Raw genomic sequence first — 24,559 nt, 5'->3', positions numbered from 1 at the left:
ACAGGCTGGTTAGTACAAATCAGCTGTCAAGTTATTCTATAAGGTCTAAAACCTTTTTAGCTGCCATCCCCCATGGAATTTAATGGGTAAATAGAAATCATTGAGAATAAATGTTTAAAAAAAGGGGGGGGGGGCAAGATCCAGGTAGACAAATACATTTCAGCTCCACCTTCCTCCACTTGTCTTATTCTTTCCTCGCACCCCCCACCTGACTTGACCCCATCTTTATTATCCTCTCAAACATCTGGTACACTCAGAATTTTCCAACAGATTGAATACACTAAGGTGTTTGGGACATCTTGCTTATCCCTTCCAAAAGACCTGAAATCAGAATAAGGAAGTAAAAGAATTAAAACTTAAAACTGGGAGGGGTAGGGATGGCAAAATAAATGCTTACTCTCATGAACTGGAAGTGGGTACAAACAACAGGAAATAAAATGGAAACTAGACATGAAGCTTACCTGACTCTGCTTTTCATCTTCCAACTATGTTATTTCCCAGACACTTAGGAATTTCTTGCCTCCTTTCATCTTTACTTCGAAGGAAAGCATCAGTGTTCATTCAAATTACCTAAACTGGGGCACCCTGAGTCCTGCTCACACTTAGAATAAATATATTTTGCAGTTTCTTCCTCTCTGGAATTTCCCCCATACCCCGATGATTAGGCTGAAACTACTTGTGTTGTATTTCTGGAGTAGACAAAGAGGGTAAGTGATGTGGGTAATTAATCTAAGACATGTCTAAACTATTTGGCCTCTAAATAACAGGAAAGGAAAAATAGGTATTCAGAAGTGTTTATAATGCTATTATTAATCTCACTCTGTAATCATCTACTAACTAGTCTTATAACTGATTTCAGTAAAAATTATTTAAAATATGCTGATCTGAGTACTGTATTGTGTTCATTAGATGGTTGTTGTTCAGTTCAGACGCGCAGTCATATCTAACTATTGCGACCCCATGGACTGCAACATGCCAGGCTTCCCTCTCCATCACCAACTCCCAGAGCTTACTCAAACTCATGTCCATCAAGTTGGTGATGCCATCCAACCATCTCATCCTCTATTGTCCCCTTCTCTTCCCGCTTTCAATTTTTCCAAGCATCAGCATCTTTTAAAATGAGTCAGTTCTTTGAATCAGGTGGCCAAAGTATTGGAGTTTCAGCTTCAACATCAGTCCTTCCAATGAATATTCAGGACTGCTTTCCTTTAGGATAGACTGGTTGGATTTCCTTGCAGTCCAAGGGACTCTCAAGAGTCTTCTCCAACACCACAGTTCAAAACCATCCATTCTTCAACTGGGAATTTAGACTTTGTCTCTTCTGCAGTATCTTATTGATCACACAGTTTAGCTATATTCAGTGTAGGAAGGGATGTACAAGAGCATGAACTCCAGTAGGTAAGGGTCACTGCTGCCACTTGGAAGGCTGGCTTACTCACAGAGTTAGTATTTGCCTCTGATCATTTATTGATAATATTAGAATTTTTTTGTATTAGGACAGGCTTTTATTTTATTGATTTTTAAACAAAAGTCGCAATCAGTGGGGATAAAACCAACTTCTTCCTTTTACTGCTTTCCTTTAGCCCCTATCCCTACCACAAGAAAGAGGGTCAGGATGAATCACTTCTTGAGGTTTTTTGAAGACAAATTCATTTCCAAGATGCCAGGGCTCTTGTTGTTAGCTCTCTCTAATTTCTAAGCTAAGCTCCTCAGGGAAGGGAAGTCTGCTTCCTTGAGATGAAATAAACCCCACACTCTCAAGAAAGGCTCTCGTCTGTCTCTTGCTCTCTTTTCATTACAGAACAGTGATTTTCATCCCTGGCTGTAGTTAGAGTCACCTGGACTAGATCCTCAAATGGAAAAAAAAAAAATACCCCAAGTTTATAATCTTATTTAGCAATCATCTATTTAGCACTTACCAGGCCCTTCTTTAAAAAATATGCAAATATTAACTTATTTGAACTTCATAACAATCCCAAAAGGAAAGTACTATTACTTTAGCTCCATTTTATACATGAAGAAATTGAGGCACAGAGAGGTTAATTATTTTGCCGAAAGTCACACAGCAATTGTTTAGAGGAGACCAAACTACAGGGAGTTCTAGTATATATCCAGGATTGAACACCACTACTCTTAACTAAGTTTTTTAAGGCTTTTGAGAATCTGATGAAATATGCAAGCTCTATTATCAGAAAGATGCCCATAACATATACATGAGAAATGCCCATATATCCTTTCAGGGACATGTATGTAAATCACCCACAGAATTTTTGTTAGACTTTTCCCAGGGACCCAAGAATACCAGATAAAGAACCTTTTCTTGTTAGAGCACTTGTTTTCCCTGGACCAGTACAGTTCAGTCACTCAGTCGTGTCCAACTCTTTGTGACCCCATGGACCGCACCACGCCAGGCCTCCCTGTCCATCACTGACTCCCAGAGTCCACCCAAACCCATGTCCATCGAGTCGGTTATGCCATCCAACCATCTCATCCTCTGTCATCCCCTTCTCCTCCTGCCCTCAATCTTTCCCAGCATCAGGGTCTTTTCCGATGAATCAGCTCTTCGCATCAGGTGCCCAAAGTATTGCAGTTTCAGCTTCAACATCAATCCTTCCAATGAAGACCCAGGACTGATCTCCTTTAGGCTGAACTGGTTGGATCTCCTTGCAGTCCAAGGAACTCTCAAGAGTCTTCTCCAACACCACAGTTCAAAAGCATCAATTCTTAAGCGCTCAGCTTTCTTTATAGTCCCAACTCTCACATTCATACATGGCACTGGAAAAACCACACCCTTGACTAAACTGACCTTTGTTGGCAAAGTAATGTCTCTGCTTTTTAATATTCTGTCTAGGTTGGTCATAAATTTCCTTCCAAGGAGTAAGCGTCTTTTAATTTCATGGCTGCAATCACCGTCTGCAGTGATTTTGGAACCCAGAAAAGTAAAATCAGCCACTGTTTCCACTGTTTCCCCATCTATTTCCCATGAAGTGATGGGACCGCATGCCATGATCTTAGTTTTCTGAATGTTGAGCTTTAAGCCAACTTTTTCACTCTCCTGTTTCACTTTCATCAAGAAGATCTTTAGTTCTTCTTCACTTTCTGCCGTAAGGGTAGTATCATCCGCATATCTGAGGTTATTGATATTTCTCCCGGCTGGCTTGATTCCAGCTTGTGCTTCTTCCAGCCCAGAGTTTCTCATGATGTATTCTGCATATAAGTTAAATAAGCAGGGTGACAATATACAGCCTTGATATTCTCCTTTTCCTATTTGGAACCAGTCTGTTGTTCCATGTCCAGTTGCTTCCTGACCTGCATACAGGTTTCTCAAGAGGCAGGTCAGGTGGTCTGGTATTCCCATCTCTTTCAGAATTTTCCACAGTTTATTGTGAGCCACACAGTCAAAGGCTTTGGCATAGTCAATAAAGCAGAAATAGATGTTTTTCTGGAACTCTCATGCTTTTTTGATGTTCCAGCGGATTTTGGCAATTTGATCTCTGGTTCCTCTGCCTTTTCTAAAAGCAGCTTGAACATCTGGAAGTTCACGGTTCATGTATTGCTGAAACCTGGCTTGGAGAATTTTAAGCATTACTTTACTAGCGTGGGAGATGAGAGCAATTGTGCGGTAGCTTGAGCATTCTTTGGCATTGCCTTTCTTTGGGATTGGAATAAAACTTGACCTTTCCCAGCCCTGTGACCACTGCTGAGTTTTCCAAATTTGCTGACATATTGAGTGCAGCACTTTCACAGCATCGTCTTTCAGGATTTGAAATAGCTCAACTGGAATTCCATCACATCTACTAGCTTTGTCTGTAGTGATGCTCCCTAAGGCCCACTTGAGTTCACATTCCAGGCTGTCTGGCTCTAGGTGGGTGATCACACCATCGTGATTATCTGGGTCGTGAAGATCTTTTTTGTACAGTTCTTCTGTGTATTCTTGCCACCTCTTCTTAATATCTTCTGCTTCTGATAGGTTCATACCATTTCTGTCCTTTATTGTGCCCATCTTTGTATGAAATGTTCCCTTGGTATCTCTGATTTTCTTGGAGAGATCTCTGGTCTTTCCCATTCTGTTGTTTTTCTCTTATCTCTTTGCATTGATCACTGAGGAAGGGTTTATTATCTCTCCTTGCTAGTCTTTGGAACTCTGCATTCAAATGGGTATATCTTTCCTTTTCTCCTTTGCTTTTAGCTTCCCTTCTTTTTGCAGCTATTTGTAAGGCCTCCTCAGACAGCCATTTTGCTTTTTTGCATTTCTTTTTCTTGGGGATGGTCTTGATTCCTGTCTCCTGTACAGTGTCACGAACCTCCATCCATAGCTCATCAGGCACTCTATCAGATCTAGTCCCTTAAATCTATTTCTCACTTCCAGTGTACAGTCATAAGGGGTTTGATTTGTGACCGGCAAGTGCTTACAACTGTAAATCCTTAGGCCCAAACCCTAAACCCACTGAATAAGAAACTGAGCATAAGGTTCAACTATCCCTATTTTAACAAGACTTCCAAATTAATCTCATGTGTGCTAAAGTTGAGAAAACACTGTTCTAGAAGGCTGGTATGTGAAAGCAAATGATTAATCAATGACCCTAGCTTCATGGTTCTGTAAATACATCTTACTCTTTTTGCTTCACGATTAGGCAGATAGAAATTTTCTTCTGTTAAACCTTGATTTCTTTGGGAACAATGATCATCAAAGGAAAGTCCACTACTGGTATTCATAAAGTACTTGCAGCTCCTAGGTACTCAGTCATGTCCAACTCTTTGTGACCCCACTGACTGTAACCCACCAGGCTCCCCTGTACTTGGGATTTTTTCGGTAAGAATACTGGAGTGGGCTGCTATTAAAAGTGTTAATTAATAATTATACAAATAAATATATAATTATAAAATTGAATCAGGATCATGGGTGAAACGTATATATGTTAAATTTCAAAGATATGTGTTAAAAATGAACTTCTGTAATTAAAACCTCCTGACCTAAGTTCTATTCATGTCTTGGCCATTGTCATTCTGAAACCTTCTGGTGGCATTTTGGGGAGCTCCAAAGAGCTACAGTCCTTTAGGTCTCAGCACAGAAAAAATTCAGTGAGAGGAAAAGTGATAGATAAGAAGTGATTTATTAAAACAATACATAGTGGGTTTACAAGCAACAGGGGAGAGGGTGCTGTGTCCTGAAAACTTAGTGGACTATAGTTTTATATTCAAAGGAAAACTGGGGAGAGGAAAAGACCACCCTCTTTCTCATTCTTGAATTTATGTCATCATCAGCTTCTCCTGCAGGTAGGGCAGGGGAGTTTTCTTTTCCATACATGGTCAAGCTGGGACTGTCACGGCACTACAGAAAAATATTTCAGGTCTCAGTATAATGAGGGTCTTTACTTTGTACTCTATATCTCTTTTCATAAATTATTTTTTATGTGTTCAGAGAACACATAATAAATCTCTGTGTGTTTGTGTGCATTGCGCCATTGTGTCCAACTCTTTGCAACCCCATGAACTGTAGCCCGCCAAGCTCTTCTGTCCATGGGATTTTCCAGGCAAGAAGGAATACTGGAGTGCATAGCCATTCGTTTCTCGAGGATATCTTCCCAACCCAGAGATCAAACCGCAGTCTCCTGTATTGCAGGCAGATTCTTTATCATCTGAACCACAGGGGACGCCCGAGAGCATCTCCTACAGGTCCTTACCTTATTGAACTCACTGGGCAGGATGTGGGTCTCATGCCATCATTGTTTTACTGTTTTGGGGCCTGCCTCATGCTTCTGAGGCATGGCTTTGTTGCTAGCCAAGCCTGCATTCTTGAGTAATCATTAACTTTCAGGGGTCTCTCATAATTTTTCCTTTACTTACAATTCTATAGTGGGATTAACTATTTAATTTCCTACTTTGTCCCTTTACTCTGTTGGACTTCCCTGGCGGCTCAGAGGGTAAAGAATCCACCTGCAATGTGGGAGACCTGGGTTTGATCTCTGAGTTGGAAAGATAGATCCCCTAGAGGAGGGCATGACTACCCACTCCAGTGTTCTTGCCTGGAGAATCCCCAGGGACAGAGGAGCCTGGAAGCCTCGGTCAATGGGATTGCAAAAATTTGGACACGATTGATTGACTAAGCACAGCACATCAATTCCAGCAAAATATGCCATCATTTGTATAGTGTTTAGACGTCCTTATTTTTTTCACTCTACCACCATATACAGACACACAACACCCAGATATCCGTAAACAAGTGATACTTCTACTTTCAAAACATGTCTAACTATGTATACTTCTATCTCCACTACCTCCATTTAGTTCTAGCTACAAACCTTCTTTGCTTTGACAGCTGCAATAACCCCTAAACATTTTGTACATTTTCACTCATGCTTTCCATTGTGCTCATAGCATCCATACCCGACCCATCACATTTAGATTAGATCTGGACATTCTCTGGCATATAAAAGCTTCCCAAATCTTCACCTTTCAATAGACCAAAACACTTTTTCTTAAACCATGGCTTATATCACACTGTGTAATTCAACTCTGTTCACCCTCCAACATCTCTTTCTCTTTTCTTCTCATTTATCTGTAACCACACTGTTCTTACACTTATTCGTCAGCTGGGCCAGATTTTCTTCTTTAGCAGAGCACTCACATTGGCTCTTCCTTTCACTTGTAAAGCTCTTCCCTGCTCTCAGTATCACAAGGTCTTTCCCTCTCTGCATGTCTCAGTTCACATGTCATTCCTTTTCATGACCTGCCCTGACCATCCCATCCGCTACTCCACTCCCTCAAAATCCATCCCCCCTTTTCCTTTAAACACTTACTGTATCAATCATTTTATTTAACCTAGTTATTTGTTCATTTGTTTACTAATTTTTTCTTTCTCTTATGGAACTTTTTGTGTTTGGGTCATAATTCAAAGTAAAAACTACATTTTTACAATAACACAGTAGATACACACAGATACACACATACAACCAAAACAAAAGTTTCATGGTCCGTGGAGTCTTGACAAGGATAAAGGTAATGCAAACTCTCAAAATTTATTTCTTATTTTATTTTTTTCAGTTTCATATGTATATATATTTATATAATAAATAAAATAATATAATACATATAATTTACTTATAATGCTCAACATTGACTTCATGACCCATTGATGACTTGGGCTAGCAGTTTAAAAACACTGTTCTTAAACTTAAAAACAAGCATCATGGATTTAGATACCTTATACTTCCATTTGTAAATGAATCCTCACTCCTAGAACATGGTAGGTAGTCAGAATCTTTGAATCATTTAAAATACACTACAGTAAGACTTAAATCCCACAAAGGATCATCTGGACTTATTTCCATATTCATGAATTTTCAAATACCAGTAGAGCATAAACATAATGTCTCCAATAATAATTGGAAATTTGACATAATTTTGGTCTTGATTTTGGGTGCCTAGCTCTTTATTTTTGAATATCTATAATGAGAATGTTATATTTAAGCATATTTTATTTCTCCTAAAACTAATTAAGATATCAGTGGTCAATTACCCATATCCTGTGGGCAAGGTATTTTTGAATGGAGCACTTGAACGTGAAGTCTGTAGTAGGTCATAATTGCCAGGAGGAAAATGTAGTCAAGAGTTGAGTCAAGAAAATAAGGTGGATATTTGCTGAAAACAAAGAAGTGTGTTTGCATGTGTCAATAACATAGTAAACTATCATTTATATGAAAAGTATGTATTTAACTCTTGATCGCCACCTGCCCCCCGTCCCCCGCCCGCCTGTGTTGTTTTCCGCTATTAATATTCAACCACACCTCACCTGGGAAAAGATAAGGAACAAGAAGAATTGATAAAGCTTCAAGTAGAGTTTTCTTCCCTTTTAGCAGTTTTTGTTAAAAAAAAAAAAAAAATCAGAAAAATAACAAATGGAAAGTAATTGTTAAAATTATTTTAGAAAGACTCAATTTAAACAGGAAATATAAATACTTAAATATCTTGGCCATAAGATTCTAATTTCTGCCTTGCGGCCCCTGGTAGATATTAAAGAAGACAAGACTCTTTAGCAATACATGGACATTATCTAAACTACTTTTACTTGTAGAACTTGTAAATTTAATCTCCTCATTAAATCAAATCAAATCAATCACAAATGCAGCAGTGCCTGCAGATGTACAGATCCAGCCACAGAATACAAATATCTATAACTTCTGAGGTAATATTTTGATCATGAATCTTTGTCTTTATTTAGAATTCCCAAAGCCCAGCCAGTGAGAATGTTTTGGTAACAAAGGAAACCTGGGAAGGTGATGGCATTTGGTATAAAACCAGTTTCCAAAACCTTTCTCCTGATAAGGAGCCCAGGGAACCATACTTTTGCCATGCATTTTATTTGGAGACATTCCAGGCGAAGCTCTAAACAAATGATCACCTGTTGGTTTTCTTGGGATGGTTGCTAGTTACAGACTATTTTGCCTGGTTATAATTTGAGAAGGGGAAAGGCCCTGTGTAAAGTCCCTTTGTCATTTAGAGCAGAGCTTGAAAGCATAATAGATAAGATGCACATATTTTTCACTCTATTAAGAAACTACCTGTGGGTGAATTGTGGTGGTGTAATGTCAGACTTATATCAACCCCATCACAATGGACTCTTCAAGATGGAAAAGTGCTGAAATAAGGGAAAAGAAGAGAGCATTTCTAGAAGCTTATTGGGAGAGGAAGATAGAGATTATACCTCTGGACTGTCTGATGCTAGAGAGAACAGAGCAGGTTGGAACATGGGGACACTTTGGAGAGAGAACAGAGATGTGTCATGTAGAAGGGGGGTCCACTGGGTTGTGCTCTCTTTGGGGAACCCCTCCTCCATCTCCCCACGAGACTTCAGTGCACTGTACACTACTCATAATTGGAGTGCTCCAAAAGGCTAACCCTGACTTCCAAATAGGTCAAAATAGAGCTGAGGCTGACAGGCTACACAAACAGTGTGTACTACATACAGGAAGCTCCAGCCATCTCTCTCTTTCAGTAGGAACAACTTTAGCTTTAAGAGATTATGAATGGAAATATTTTAATATACTTTAAAATACTAATTATTATAATCTTTTACTATTAATATAAGATTTTAAATAATAGCTTCTTTTAAAAGAGTGAAGTCACTTGTCTATAAACTTTAGTACCATCACTATGATAAAAAAAAAAATCTTCACATATCATACCTCAAAAATCCCTGTGTAGATAGAAGGGTACCACGACATCATTGCCAAGAACCACTGCCCTGTCTTAGAAAAATACAAAGGCAGAAAGGAAAATGAAAGATGAAGACAAGGTGATAGGGTGGAGGTATTTGTGAGAATTCTTTAGAAGCAAAGAGGGGGAACCAGTGATAAGTCACAGGCAAGCAAGGGAGAATCACCACACAGGTGTAAGGCTAAAGAAATACTATCCAGAGAAGTTGGAGGAGTAGGAGGACCCTGACCTCTGGTCTGAAGGAGTACCACGTCGTGAACCCCAGCCCACGCCAAGCACTGGCTTTGGCCTCTCTTACTCTAGTGTTGCTCCTTTCTGGGACAAAGGTGCTAATGCTGGGAGGGAGGCTAGCACACGTACAAAGAACAGAACCAGCTCGAACCTAAACCTCAGGGCTTCTGCTCCAGCCCCTTAGGACTACCCCTGTACCCCTGATAGGGTAGTTTGGCCACTGAGCATAGAAGAAGCCCTTACTCACATCTGACTCTAGCTCAACCCCACCTCCCACCAAGGTGATAGCTTGGCAGAAAGATGTGGCATACATTCGTGTTTAATCCAGCTCTCCCATCAGAACCAAAGGGCATACACAGACAGCATAGGAACACTCCTACACAAGGACACTCCTTCAGGATTGGAATAGGCAATTGCTTAACCTAATTTCACAGAGACGGAGAAAGTTAGGGGGGAAATGGGAAGATAGAGAAATCTTTTTTAAGTCGTAGAACAAGAAAAGCAACAAACCAGAAAAAAAAAAAATAAAACATATAAAAAATTATCAGATAAAAGGTTTCAAATAATAGTAATAATAATGCTAACTGAACTAGGGAAAAGAATAGATGAACACTGTGATAATTTTACCAAAGAACTAGTGAATATAATTTTACCCAAAACTAGTACTTCTTGCCATAGAACCACCCAACCATACAATACAATACCTGAAATGAAAAACACACTAGAAGGGATTAAGAACAGACTAGGTAATACGGAAGAACGCATAAATGATCTGAAAGATAGGATAACGGAAATCACTCAGTCAGAACAGCAAAAGGAAAACAAATTATAAAATAAAAGAAGGACAGGCTAAGGGACTCTGAGACAATGACAAGTGTATAAATTTCAAGTTATTGGGATCCCAGAAGAAAAGAGGGAGAGACGGATCAAAATATATTTGATGAAACTATGACAGAAACCTTCCCAAACGTGAAGAAGGAAACAGATATCAAGGCACAGGATACACAGAGAATCCCAAACAACATGAATCTAAAGAGGCCCACACAAAGACATATAACTAAAATGTAAAAGTTAAAGAGAATTATAAGGGAAGCCTGGCGTGCTGCAGTCCATGGGGGTTGCAAAGAGTTGGACATGACTGAGCGACTGAACTGAAAAGAAGCAAAAGAAAGAGAAAAACAGAGTCGTATACAGGGGAACCCTCGTGAGATTATCCATTGATTTTGCCGTAGAAAGTTTGCAGGCTCTAAGGGACGGTGTGACATTCAGTTCAATTCAGTTGCTCAGTCATGTCCGACTTTTTGCGAACCCATGAATCGCAGCACGCCAGGCCTCCCTATCCATCACCAACTCCTGGAGTTTACTCAAACTCATGCCCATTGAGTCAGTGATGCCATCCAGCCATCTCATCCTCTATCATCCCCTTCTCCTCCTGCCCCCATTACTAAAATGCTAAAAGGGGAAAACCTACAACCTAGGATACTCTACCCAGCAAGATTTTCATTCAGAATTGAAGCAAGGGTAAAGAATTTCTTGGACAAGCAAACATCTGAATTCAGAGTTCCAGGGAAATAACAACATCTCAATGCAGAGTTCCAAAGAATAGCAAGGAAAGATAAGAAAACCTTCCTAAGTAATCAATGCAAAGAAATAAAGGAAAACATTAGAATGGGAAAGACTAGAGATCTCTTCAAGAAAATTTGAGATACCAAGGGAACATCTCATGCAAAGATGGGCAAAATAGAGGACAGAAATGTTGTGGACCTAACAGAAGCAGAAGAGACTAAAAAGAAGTGGCAAGAATACAGAAGGACTAGACAAAAGAGACCCAGAAAACCGCAATGGTTTTCTGCGGTCTACCACTCACGTAGACCCAGACATTCTGGAATACAAAGTCAAGTGGACTGTAGGAAATGTCACCATGAACGAAGCTAGTGGAGGTGATGGAATTCCAGCTGAGCTATTTCAAATCCTAAAAGATGTTGCTGTTAATGTGATGCACTCAACCCGCCAGCAAGTTTGGAAAACTCAGTAGTGGCCACAAGACTGGAAAAGGTCAGTTTTCATTCAAATTCCAAAGAAAGGCACTGCCAAAGAATGTACAAACTACTGCACAGTTACACTCATCTCACACGCTAGCAAAGTAATGCTCAAAATTCTCCAAGTCAGGCTTCAGCAGTACGTGAACCATGAACTTCCAGATGTTCAAGCTGGATTTAGAAAAGGCAGAGGAACCAGAGATCAAATCGCCAACATCTGTTGGATCATAGAAAAAGCAACAGAATTCCAGAAAAACATCTACTTTTGCTTTACTGATTAGGCTAAAGCCTTTGACTGTGTACAACAAACTGTAGAAAATTCTGAAAAAGATGGGAATAATAGACCACCTGATCTGCCTCCTGAGAAATTGGTATGCAGGTCAAGAAGCAACAGTTAGAACTGGACATGGAACAAGGGACTGGTTCCAAATTGGGAAAGGAGTACATCAAGGCTGTATATTGTCACCCTGCTTATTTAACTTACATGCAGAGTATGTCATGCGAAATGCCGGGCTGGATGAAGCACAAGCAATGGGAACTCAAACCAGGGTTTGGTAACACCTAGAGGGATGGGATGGGGAGAGAGGTGGGAGGGATGTTCAGGTGAGAGGGGACATGGGTAAATTTGTGACTGATTCATTTTGTTGTTTGGTAGAAACAAACACAATACTGTAATGAAATTACCTTTCAATTAAAAATATTAAAAAAAAAAAACACAATGAGATATTATCTAATACCTGTCAAAATGGTTATCATCAAAAAGAACACAAATGTCAAGGATGTGAAGAAAAGGCCCTAGTACATTGTTTGTGAGATATAAATTGGTGATGGGGGAGCCTGGTAGGCTACAGTCCATGGGGTCGCAAAGAGTTGGACACGACTGAACAACATCACTTTCTTTCGTTCTATGGTTTCTTTGGAGAAGGAAATAGGAATCTACTCCAGTGTTCTTGCCTGGAGAATCCCATGGATGGAGGGGCCTGGTGGGCTGCGGTCTATGGGGTTGCAAAGAGACGAACACGACTAAGCAACTGAGACACACACACAAATTAGTGAAATTCTATAGAAAACAAGATCTAAGTTTCTCAGAAATCTAATAATAGAATTATCTTGTGATCCAGCTATTCCAGTTCTTGACATGTACTCAAACAGAAACAGCAACTTGAAAAAACACAAGCACCCCAGTGTTCATAGCAGCATTATTTACAATAGCTAAAATGTGAAAGAAACCTAGTGTCCATCAACAGATGAACAGAGAAAATTATATATAGATAGACACACACACACACAAAGGAATATTATTCCAACATTTAAAAATAATGAAATCCTAGGTTCAGTTAAGTCACTCAGTTGTGTCCGACTCTTTGCGACCCCATGAATCACAGCACACCAGACCTCCCTGTCCAAAATCACCAACTCCCGGAGTCCACCCAAACCCACACCAACTGAGTCGGTGATGCCATCCAACCATCTCACCTGTCTTTCCCTTCTCCTCCTACCCTCAATCTTTCCCAGTGTCAGGGTATTTTCCAATGAGTCAGCTCTTTGTATCAGGTGCCCAAAGTATTGGAATTTCAGCTTCAACATCAGTTCTTCCAATGAACACCCAGGACTGGTCTCCTTTAGGTTGGACTGGTTGGATCTCCTTGCAATCCAAGGGACTCTCAAGAGCCTTCTCCAACACCCACAGTTCAAAAGCATCCATTTTTAGGTGCTCAGCTTTCTTTATAGTCCAACTCTCACATCCATACATGACACTGGTAAAACCACAGCCTTGACTAGACTGACCTTTGTTGGCAAAGTAATGTCTCTCCTTTTTAATATGCTGTTTAGGTTTGTCGTAACTTTCCTTCCAAGGAGTAAGCATCTTTTAATTTCATGGCTGCAGTCACCATCTGCAGTGATTTTGGAACCCAGAAAAATAAAGTCAGCCACTGTTTCCACTCTTTCCCCATCTATATGCCATGAAGTGATGGGACCGGATGCCATGATCTTAGTTTTCTGAATGTTGAGCTTTAAGCCAACTTTTTCACTCTCCTCTTTCACTTTCATCAAGAGGATCTTTAGTTCTTCTTCACTTTCTGCCATAAGGGTAGTATCATCTGCATATCTGAGGTTATTGATATTTCTCCCGGCAGGCTTGATTCCAGCTTGTGCTTCCTCCAGCCCAGCGTTTCTCATGATGTACTCTGCATATAAGTTAAATAAGCAGGGTGACAATATACAGCCTTGACATTCTCCTTTTCCTATTTGGTACCAGTCTGTTGTTCCATGTCCAGTTCTAACTGTTGCTTCCTGACCTGCATACAGGTTTCTCAAGGGACAGGTCAGGTGGTCTGGTATTCCCATCTCTTTCAGAATTTTCCACAGTTTATTGTGATCCACACAGTCAAAGGCTTTGACATAGTCAATAAAGCAGAAATAGATGTTTTTCTGGAACTCTCATACTTTTTTGATGATCCAGCAGATGTTGGCAATGTGATCTCTGGTTCCTCTGCCTTTTCTAAAACAGCTTGAACATCTGGAAGTTCACGGTTCAGGTATTGCTGAAGCCTGGCTTGGAGGATTTTAAGTATTACTTTACTAGCGTGGGAGATGAGTGCAATTGTGTGGTAGTTTGAGCATTCTTTGGCATTGCCTTTCTTTGGGATTGAAATGAAACCTGACCTTTTCCAGTCCTGTGGCCACTGCTGAGTTTTCCAAATTTGTTGGCATATTGAGTGCAGCACTTTCACAGTATCATCTTTCAGGATTTGAAATAGCTCAACTGGAATTCCATCACCTCCACTAGCTTTGTTCGTAGTGATGCTCCCTAAGGCCCACTTGACTTCACATTCCAGGTTGTCTGGCTCTAGGTGAGTGAGCAAACCATCGTGATTATCTGGGTCGTGAAGATCTTTTTTGTACAGTTCTTCTGTGTATTCTTGCCACCTCTTCTTAATATCTCCTGCTTCTGTTAGATCTCTACCATTTATGTCCTTTATTGAGCCCATCTTTGCATGAAATGTTCCCTTGGTATCTCTAATTTTCTTGGAGAGATCTCTAGTCTTTCCCATTCTGTTGTTTTCCTCTATTTCTTTGCATTGATTGCTGAGGAAGCCTTTCTTATCTCTCCTTGCTATTCTTTGGAATTCTGCATTCAAATGGGTATATCTTTCCTTTTCTTTTTGCTTCCCTTCCTTTCACAGCTATTCATAAGGCCTCCTCAGACAGCCATTTTGCTTTTTTGCATTTCTTTTTCTTGGGGATGGTCTTGATTCCTTTCTCCTGTACAATGTCACGAACATCCATCCATAGTTCATCAGGCACTCTGTCTATCAGATGTAGTGCCTTAAATCTATTTCTCACTTCCACTGTGTAGTCATAAGGGAGTTGATTTAGGTCATACCTGAATGGTCTGGTGGTTTTCTCCACTTTCTTCAATTTCAGTCTGAATTTGAGAATAAGGAGTTCATGATCCAAGTCACAGTCAGCTCCCAGTCTTGTTTTTGCTGACTGTACAGAGATTCTCCATCTTTGGCTGCAAAGAATATAATCAGTGTGATTTTGGTGTTTTCCATCTGGTGATGTCCATGTGTAGATTCTTCTCTTGTGTTGTTGGAAGAGGCTGTTTGCTATGACCAGTGCATTCTCTTGGCAGAACTCTATTAGCCTTTGCTCTGCCTCATTCTGTACTCCAAGGCCAAATTTGCCTGTTACTCCAGGTGTTTCATGACTTCCTACTTTTGCACTCCAGTCCCCTATAATGAAAAAGACATCTTTTTTGGGTGTTAGTTCTGGGAGGTCTTGTAGATCTTTATAGAACTGTTCAACTTCAGCTTTTTCAGCATTACTGGTTGGAGCATAGACTTGGATTACTGTGATTTTGAATGGTTTGCCTTGGAAATGAGCAGAGATCATTCTGTCATTTTTGAGATTTCATCCAAGTACTGCATTTCGGACTCTTTTGTTGATGATGATGGCTACTCCATTTCTTCTAAGGGATTCCTGCCCACAGTAGTAGATATAATGGTCATCTGAATTAAATTCATCCATTCCAGTCCATCTTAGTTCACTGATTCCTAGAATGTTGATGTTCACTTTTTTCATCTCCTGTTTGACCACTTCCAATTTGCCTTGATTCATGGACCTAACATTCCAGGTTCCTATGCAATATTGCTCTTTACAGCATCGGACCTTGCTTCTGTCACCAGTAACATTCACAAACGGGTGTTGTTTTTGCTTTGGCTCCATCCCTTCATTCTTTCTGGAGTTATTTCTCTACTGATCTCCAGTAGCATATTGGGCACCTACTGACCTGGGGAGTTCATCTTTCAGTGTCCTGTCTTTTTGCCTTTTCACACTGTTCATGGGGTTCTCAAGGCAGGAATACTGAAGTGGTTTGCCATTCCCTTCTCCAGTGGACCACATTCTGTCATACCTCTCCACCATGACTGTCCGAGTTGGGTGGCCCCACATGGCATGGCTTAGTTTCATTGAGTTAGACAAGGCTGTGGTCCTAACATTTGCAACAACATGATTGGATCTGGAGAGTATTAGGCTTAGTGAAATTAGTCAGGCAGAGAAAGACAAATACTATATGTTAGCACTTATCTGTATAATTTAAAAAATAGAACAAAGAAATAGACAGAACAGAAATAGACTCACAGGTAAAAACAGCAAACTAGTGGTTACCAGAGGGGAAAAGGGGAAGAGGAAATATTAACAAGTACAATCTGCTCTGTATAAAATAAACAGTAGAGATATATTGTATAGCATGGGAAATATAACTAATATTTTATAATAATCTAAATGAGTATAAGAATATTAAACCACTGTGTTGTCCACACGAAACTAATTTGTAAATCAACTATACTTCAATTTTTTAAAAATTAGATTTCTCAAAAAAAAGGATCATCTCTTAACCAACATAAAAAATCCTACAGGTACTATCTGGCATGAAAGATCATATTTAAAGACCTAAAGGCAAGCAAGACCTAGAATACTGAGTTATCCTTTTCTCAATATTTGTAGGCTCTCTTAGTGATACTTTCCAGAGGAATTTCTCCATCTCCTGAGAAGTTGTTCTACTTCAGTTGCCTTTGTATTGTGCTCTATGGAACACTAGGTCAAAACGTCAGTGACTGCTTTGGTCGTAAGCAAAGTGCTAGGAGAGAAAGACTTCAGAGCAGCTAATTTTCCTCCTGTGTGCTGCAGTATGTTTCTTAGGTATTTGTTGCTGTGGAACAAATGATTCCCAGAGTTAGTGTTTAAAATTATGAAAATTTATTATTCCAGGCAGTTCTGCAGATCATGTATGAAAAGAGTATCTCTGGGATGAATCACGATTTTGGCTGGGGGTGTTTCTTTCTGGAAGCCCTAGGGGAAAATGTTTGGTTTTTTATAGCTTCTAGAGACTTCCTACATTTCTTGGCTTATGACCACTTTTCATCTTCACAGTCAGCAATATTTATCCAAGTTTGTCTTATACTGCCTCACTCTAACACTGATCCTTCTGCCTCTCTCTTTTAAGTGCCCCCGTGATTATATTAAGCCTATCTGGAAATTCAAGCTCTTTTCTCTATCTTAAGATCATCTTATTATTAAAGTCTTATTAGTATGAGACCTTATTCAGATCATACTTTATTGCAACCAAAAATTTTGAGGGGTGCCTTGTTAGTAGTCTTAGCATGGTTCATCTGTGACCTCTCTTGGGATCTTTTTTTAAAAAAAATTATTTACTTTAGTTATTAGCACCAAAAACATTTTGTATTGGTGAATGGCCAGTTAGCAGTATCGTGATAGTTTCAGGTGAACAGTGAAGGGACTCAGCCGTACATATACTTGTATCCATTCTCTTCCCAAACCCCCTCCCATACAGGCTGGCACATAACATGAGCAGAGTTCCATATGCTGTACAATAAGTTTTTGCTGGTTATCCATTTTAAATATAGCAGTGTATACCTGACCTTCCCAAAGTCTTTAATTATCCCTTGCCCCTGTGCCGGGGTCCAGCCTCGGCAGGATCCAGGGGGTACCCTCAGGATGAACGGCGTCGGCGAGAGAGAGAGAGACGTGAGACTAGCCTTGATGGGGCCAAGTCCGTGTTTTATTTTTTGACAACTCGTTTTATACCCTTTTACAGAACGTTTTCAAGGTACAAGATGCTTACTAATGATTACACAGGATTAGCATTACATCATTTTGTTTTTTAGGAAAAGCAGGATTTTTTTGCTTTCTAAATTCTATAGCAATTGTTAGCATATTATCTTTGAGGCTCTTAACATTCTATGCAGATCAGGTGATTGTAAACCTATTTTCCGTTTTTATGGTGACCTTAACTGAAAGGTAACAGGGTCATAGAGAAGTAGTACAGAGTAGAATTATATTCTTGTTAATACAAAAATTAATCTTTCTGCAAAAGTTGTCAGTTGCGTTTATCTAAGAAGTTTACCCCATACAGACTCTGCGGCTTCAGTGAGGCAGTTTCTACCTAGTACTCCTGGCTGACAATTAACAACCATCTCAATGTTACTACACTAGGGCTAAGTTTTTATTTCCCTAGATCTTCAACTATATTAACAATGGTTTTTATAACACAACCTTAGCACATCAAAGGCAAAAGTACAGCAAGCAAAACACAGCAAGTAAAACATAGCAAGCAAATCACAACCCAATAATCACCTATAGAATAATTTTCTTATGTTTTCCAATAGGACTCCTTTACCCCTTAAAAGGGCTCTATATCTATTAGGGCTTTTATATAATCAGGTTCTTTATGTTATTTTATGATTAGGATATTATAAGCAATCATGTATATTAGTACCAAGCGCATAAATGCATTTGGCTAACAAAACTACCAGCAAAGGAGTTTGAATTAAAACACTCCTTTCACCCTAAATAATTTCATAAAATACCACCACCTGGGAAACTTATTGATTAAAATTCTAAATTGATTCTTATTTGGGAAGAGATCGGGGAAGGCCTTCCTGCCTGTGTCAGAGAAATTAGGGAGTAGTCCATTGAGGCAGGCATCAGAAAGACAGATATCATCTTTAAGGTGAGAGCCGGGGGCAGCTTTCCGAAATCCCTGAAAACCTGATCTGCCTTGCCTATCAGGCTTTCTCCTCATGACCTTGTCATGGGTGGGATCTCGTGAGCTGGCCTTTTCAAAAAACCCCTGATAACCTGATTCGCCCTTGTTAGGGGCAGGGTCTCGTGAGCTGACCTTTTCGAAATCCCTGATAACCTGATTCGCCCTTGTTCGGAAGGTTTTTCTCCCCTATGGCCTTTCCAAGGGTGGGGTCCCGTGTGTTGGCTCCCGGCACCCCTGGCAACCATGAGTTCGTTTTCAAAGTCTATGAGTCTCTTTCTGTTTTGTAAGTAAGTTTGTTTGTATCATTTCTTTTTCGATTCCACATATGAGGGATGTCATATGATAGTTCTCCTTCCCTGTCTGACTTACTTCACTCAGTATGCATTCTCTAGGTCCATCCATGTTGCTGCAAATGGCCTTATTTCATTTTTTTAATGGCTGAGTAATACTTCATTGTATATATACACCACATCTTCTTTATCCATTCCTCTATCAATGGACACTTAGGTTGTTTCCATGTTTTGGCCATTGTAAATAAACAGTGCTTCAATGAACATTGGGGTGCATGTATCTTTTTGGGCCATGTTTTTCTCTGGATATATGCCCAGGCATGGGATTTCAGGGTCATATAGTAGCTCTATTTTTAGTTTTCTAAGGAATTTCCATACTGCTCTCCATAGTGGCTGTACCAATTTACATTCCCACCAGTAGTGCATGAGTGTTCCACTTTAGGCTCTTTTACAAGGCTGAAATGAAGGTTTCATTCAAAACTATGGTCTCATCTGGAGGCTCAACTGATGAAACATCTTCTTTCAAGCTCTGTCATGAGGTAGTTGACATATTTCACTTTCTCAAGAGCTGTTAGACTGATTGCCTCACTTCTTCCCTGGTAGTTGCTTGCTAGGTGGATGGGTAGAGGGGTGGGCTCTCCAACATGACATGTGATTTTATCAAACCCCTCAAGCCCAGAAAGCAACAGTGAGTTAGTCTACAGCAAGTGGAGTTTTTAGTCTTTTATAACCCAACCACAAAATTGGTATCTCTTAATTTCTACTTTATTCTGTTCATTAGAAATAATTCATTAGGTCCAGTCTACACTCAAGATGAGGGGATTACCTAAGGGTGTAAATACCTGAAGGTAGGGATCATTTTGGGGTCTAGAGGAAGTCTTCTACAGAATGCTAAGTAACAAAGTACACTGGCATTAGTCAGATGAGATGAGTACAAAATATGTCTCTACTACCAACCATTCATGTGACATCCAGCAATTTTTCATAGTAACTTTGTGCCTCAGTTTCTTTGTCTGATAATTATACTCTTGTGAGGGTTAAATAAGATACATAAGCAAGATGGTTAGAAGATTACCTGGTATCTATGAGTAAGTACCCAGTAAATATTAGCTTTGGTGATGGTGATGATTTATGTCTTTACTTGAATGGTGCTCATTGATCAAACATGAGTTGAGAACTATTGAAATAGATTCTAAAACCCTATCTAAATTAAAGATTTACATGTTTTATGATCTAAAAAGTCTATTTGCCAACCCTTAGATATATAAAAAATGTGGAACATAATATTTTATTAAACACCAAAAGATAAAGACAGGATGATTTCTTCTTTCTCTATTAAAAATATATGTTATTTTTCTGATTGAGAAAAAGCATTATGGGAAATTTGAAAGCTACAGAGAAGCACACAAAAAAAAGAAAGAATGAAATAAATAAGTTGATGTTTTTTCAAAAATTTGTCATACAAATAATACTTGTATAACTTTAATTTTTGCATTATAATTAATCAAAATACTTTTCATGTGAAAATGTGATACTGCATCGTATCTTACTTTTGCTTTATTCCCGACTTACTTATTTATTGACTATGCTGGGTCTTTGTTGCTTCACATGGGCTTTCTCCAGTTGTGGCAAGTGGGGGCTCCTCTCTAACTCTCATGTATGGACTTACTGCGGTGGCTTGTTGCCAAGCATGGGCTCCAGCATTCACAGGCTTCAGTAACTGTAGCACATGGTCTTGGTTGCTCCTCAGCATGTGAAATCTTTCCTGACCAGGGACTGAACCCATGTCCCCTGCCTTGGCAGGTGAATTCTTAACCACCAGAGAAGTCCTTGATTTTTTTTTAAACAATGTCAAGTGATACTGATTTTTTCCACCATATATTACAAGTCTTACTAGAAACTGTATATGGTTATATATTCTAAGTCCCTGCACATCTGAAAATATCCCTCTGTTGTACTTGAATGACTAAGTGGCTGAGTATGTAATTGTTGGGTGATATTTGTTTTCTCTCAGAGCACTAAGCATCTCTCTGTTGCCTTGTGGCATTCAGGCTTATAACAAAGGAATATAAGACCAGAATGCCTTTTTTTCCCTGCTCTGTTTTGCTTCCACCTAGGTACTTATTAGATACGTGAAATGTCAAATGTTGAAAATATGTGGAAGGGCCTTTTCCATTGTTAATTCTGCCTGGTACTCAGTGGGTCCTTAAACCCTGATCACACGCAGAATGACATACAGAGGCCCTTCCGTGGACCGTAAAATTCTACACAGTAGCTGGTAGCTTCCTCTGGGCTCATCTCAGCACTCTTAGCTTGTCACTTTGATGCAGCCACTCTGGCCCCTTGCCTTTCTCCAGTCATGTCAAACATATTTCTCCCTTAAGTTCTCTATGTGTACTGTCCCTTCTGCTTGGCAGTCGACCTGCTTCAGGTCTCTAGAATGGAAAGCCTTGACACCTTATAAAATAGGAATATTGATCCACCCCCAATCTGTCACCCTCAGGCATGCTTATTTGTCTTTTGCTATTGCCCCTATAAAATATAAGTTCCATAAAAGTCCTTCTGTTTTGTCAGCTGCTATAACACCAGCAGCTACAAAAGGGTGGTGAATCAAGTCCTGGTGGGTCACTGCCTCGCTGTTCCCAGTTTTTTCCTCCTATGCCTCCTTCCTTTTTTGGGGTTGCATGTTTCCAAAGTCTTATGTCATTTCTTGAAGTGTCTTGCACACAAAGCCATTCTTCCCTGGACTCTTGGCTCTTTAATGCTTTTGTAAATAAGAATGAAATACTCAAAGTGCTTTGATATATTTACAAGGCCATGTATCCATCATCATAACCTAAATTTAGAATATTTTCATATTTGCAAAAAGAAAGCTTGAATCCCCTTATCAGTCACTCCCTATCTTCCTACACCCTTTGACTTATATACATTAAATAGATGAACTTTGGTTGTGTAACTTACATCTCAATAATGCTCTTCTAAAAAAAGTGATTTATAAGCAGGAATCTCATATAGGTGTTTTTAATTTTTAGGCAGAAAAGAAAAATAGAGATGCCTCAAGGGTAACAGGTTACAGGACTATCCTTAAATTAACTTCCCATGTGGTCCATCTTTTTACCTTTTAAAAAATGCAACAGTTTATAGCTTTAACACATTATCCATTATTTTTCTTAAGTCATAAGTTATTACTCATGACCCATAAAATATGGTTTCATGTAAATAAATATGGAAACAAAAATTGCATGTAGACTTAGCATATTAACTACAACTAGTGATGTATACATCATTTCTTTTTGTCAAATTATTTCATGTAGATGTGCAGACAGGTAATTTCCACTCAAAATAGGTACTGTTATAATTTATGAATGATTTTTTACTTGTAATTTTAATTAGCTTTCCTCTTAGTTAAATTCTACCCAAGTTCACTTACTTCAGATTTTATCATGTACTAATTCTTATTCTTCATCTCTGTGGGAAATTGATAGTGAAACTTTGAAGTCTGTTTAATGGTAGCATTGCCATTTTGCTGTTCCTTTAATCTGCTTCTGTTTGCCTATAGAGAAATATGTCCTGTCACTTTAAAAGTAAGTATTAGAAACTGAAAAGTAGTAAAATTGTGGATAAAAATATGAGATTTTATTTAGATAGTAAAAATTGTTTTTTAATGGTATTTTATCTTTTATAATTAAAGAAAGGAATATGATATGCTGAATTGTATACTTGTAATCAAAATACTTTATTACCAGAACAATAAAGCTATTTGAGAGTATGAACAAGTATATAACTAACTGTCATAACATGCTTTGTACCCAGGAGTTTCTTTAACCATAAAACAGTCTTCAATACTAAGTTGAATATTTGATGAGTGAAAGTCTCAAATTCTATATTCACTTTTTTTTGTGTGAATGAGGAAAAATAAACTATGTACACTCTCCCCTTTTAAATTATTATTTATAAATTCTTATTCTACTTACGATGATAAAGAATTATTACATTTAGCTTTGAAGTCCTCAAATTATGGTATCTTAAATATTTGATTAGTGCTTGGTAGCCAAACCCAACTGGAATCAGTTGTCAAAATTTTTATATGATTAGGGATAAAAATGTATAGAAATCTTAAAATTATATTTATTAGTCTTTGCATGATCCTTTTCATATTGAACTCTGCTTTTCATTTATAAGTTTCAGCTTTTTTTAAATGTGCTGCTTGCTCATACTCATTAGCCTGCTGAGCTTCTCAACATACTATGAGGTAAATCAGTGTTAAATATGAATAGAAATTGAGGTATACAGAGGTTAAATGATTTGTCAAGTCATATTTCCTATGTCATTGCCTTTAAAAGGTTATCTTGCCTAAATTTGCATTAACTGAATACAACTGTTGTACGGAAATTGAAATCACATTTACTTACACTCCATGAGCCCATGAGATTGATAACTACACTAAATACTGTCTCAGGAATTTCAAGAAGTAGAATGAGCCTGCTGGGTAATAGAGGTCTTTCATTCTCTTATTCTACAGAGAGACTCTGGGACCTGGCAGCTCTATTCATTAGCTAGTGTAACTGGGAGAACAGTTGGTGTGTGGGTTTGGACAGATTCTTTCCTACTTAGTGATCCAGGTCTTTCCATGGGAAATTTCACATATGAAGCATGCTCCAGATCCTCTTTAGAGAAAACCTGGACAAAAGAGCGTAACACCCTAAACAGTATTTTATTTTTTTGCCTCTTATTGCCCTTGCAAACAAATGGATTACCTACTACTCGTGGAGGAATATTCAGTGTAATTATTCCTGAGAGAATATCATATTTGGGGTTTTATTTTGAGGAATGTGTTTGGTTTTGTTAAATTACATATTCAAGAAAAAGCTGACTCCATTCAGCTTTATAAATCACAAACTTTCCAAAATACACAATTAAATTTTTTAAATTTCAGATCTCTTTGAATATTATATAACCATATTAAAGAGCCAAGTTTACTTCTCTGAATCACAGTACTTTTCCAGGATTTGTCCTCTGTCTTTATATGGGTTCTTAGAACTTACCTCCTCTTTCTACAATGTCTGAATATTTGGAATATCTAATAGAATATCAAATAAGTAATATCATGTTTTGTCAGGATGTGCCACTAATATGCATCCATCTGGTTTCATTTATTTTGCATTCCTTTATTTAAATTCCAAAGTTAATGAAATGAATTTTTGTTTCTCAATTCTTGCAGGATCCACATTCTGTAAAACAAATCTATTTAAAATATGTGCTGCAATCTATGTAGAATGAATTGATTTCAACTGAGGAAGTAGTTCTGAAAATGGTTGGTTTTATATTTTGCAAATTACTTTCTTTAGTAAAGTAGGATTTTCTGGAATTCAGAATATCCTGTAGTTATGTTGATTATATCTTCTTAACAAAATAACAAGACACATGGTCTGACAAGTAAGAGTATTTGCATGTAAAGCGAACAACACATTTGAAACTAGAATAGTTGGAGAATCCAGGCTTTGTGGTCTCCATAACTGTAATGCCAGGAAGTACCGGATAGTCATTTGTTAAGATCATTAAAGAAAGGTTACTGCAAAAATATTCTTGATATGTAAATTGATCTATAATTTTCATTTAAAAAGCCTGGCTCAGCAGTTAAAAATCCATCTGCAAGTCAGGAGCCACAGGAGATGTGAGTTCAATCCCTGGATCAGGAAGATCCCTTG

General features: G+C 38.6%; 1 protein-coding gene and 1 pseudogene across 2 annotated transcripts in view; one reads left to right on the top strand and one right to left on the bottom strand.

Moving 5' to 3' along the window:
* Positions 1-24,559, top strand: part of UNC13C (unc-13 homolog C) — a 621,734-nt gene that overhangs the window by 434,004 nt on the left and 163,171 nt on the right. The gene's annotated exons all lie outside the window — the stretch shown is intronic.
* Positions 14,883-15,803, bottom strand: LOC136171636 (craniofacial development protein 2-like; annotated as a pseudogene).

This window comes from Muntiacus reevesi, chromosome 7 (assembly GCF_963930625.1).
Source record: "Muntiacus reevesi chromosome 7, mMunRee1.1, whole genome shotgun sequence".
Taxonomy (NCBI): domain Eukaryota; kingdom Metazoa; phylum Chordata; class Mammalia; order Artiodactyla; family Cervidae; genus Muntiacus; species Muntiacus reevesi.
This window is presented reverse-complemented; position numbering and strand designations above follow the sequence as displayed.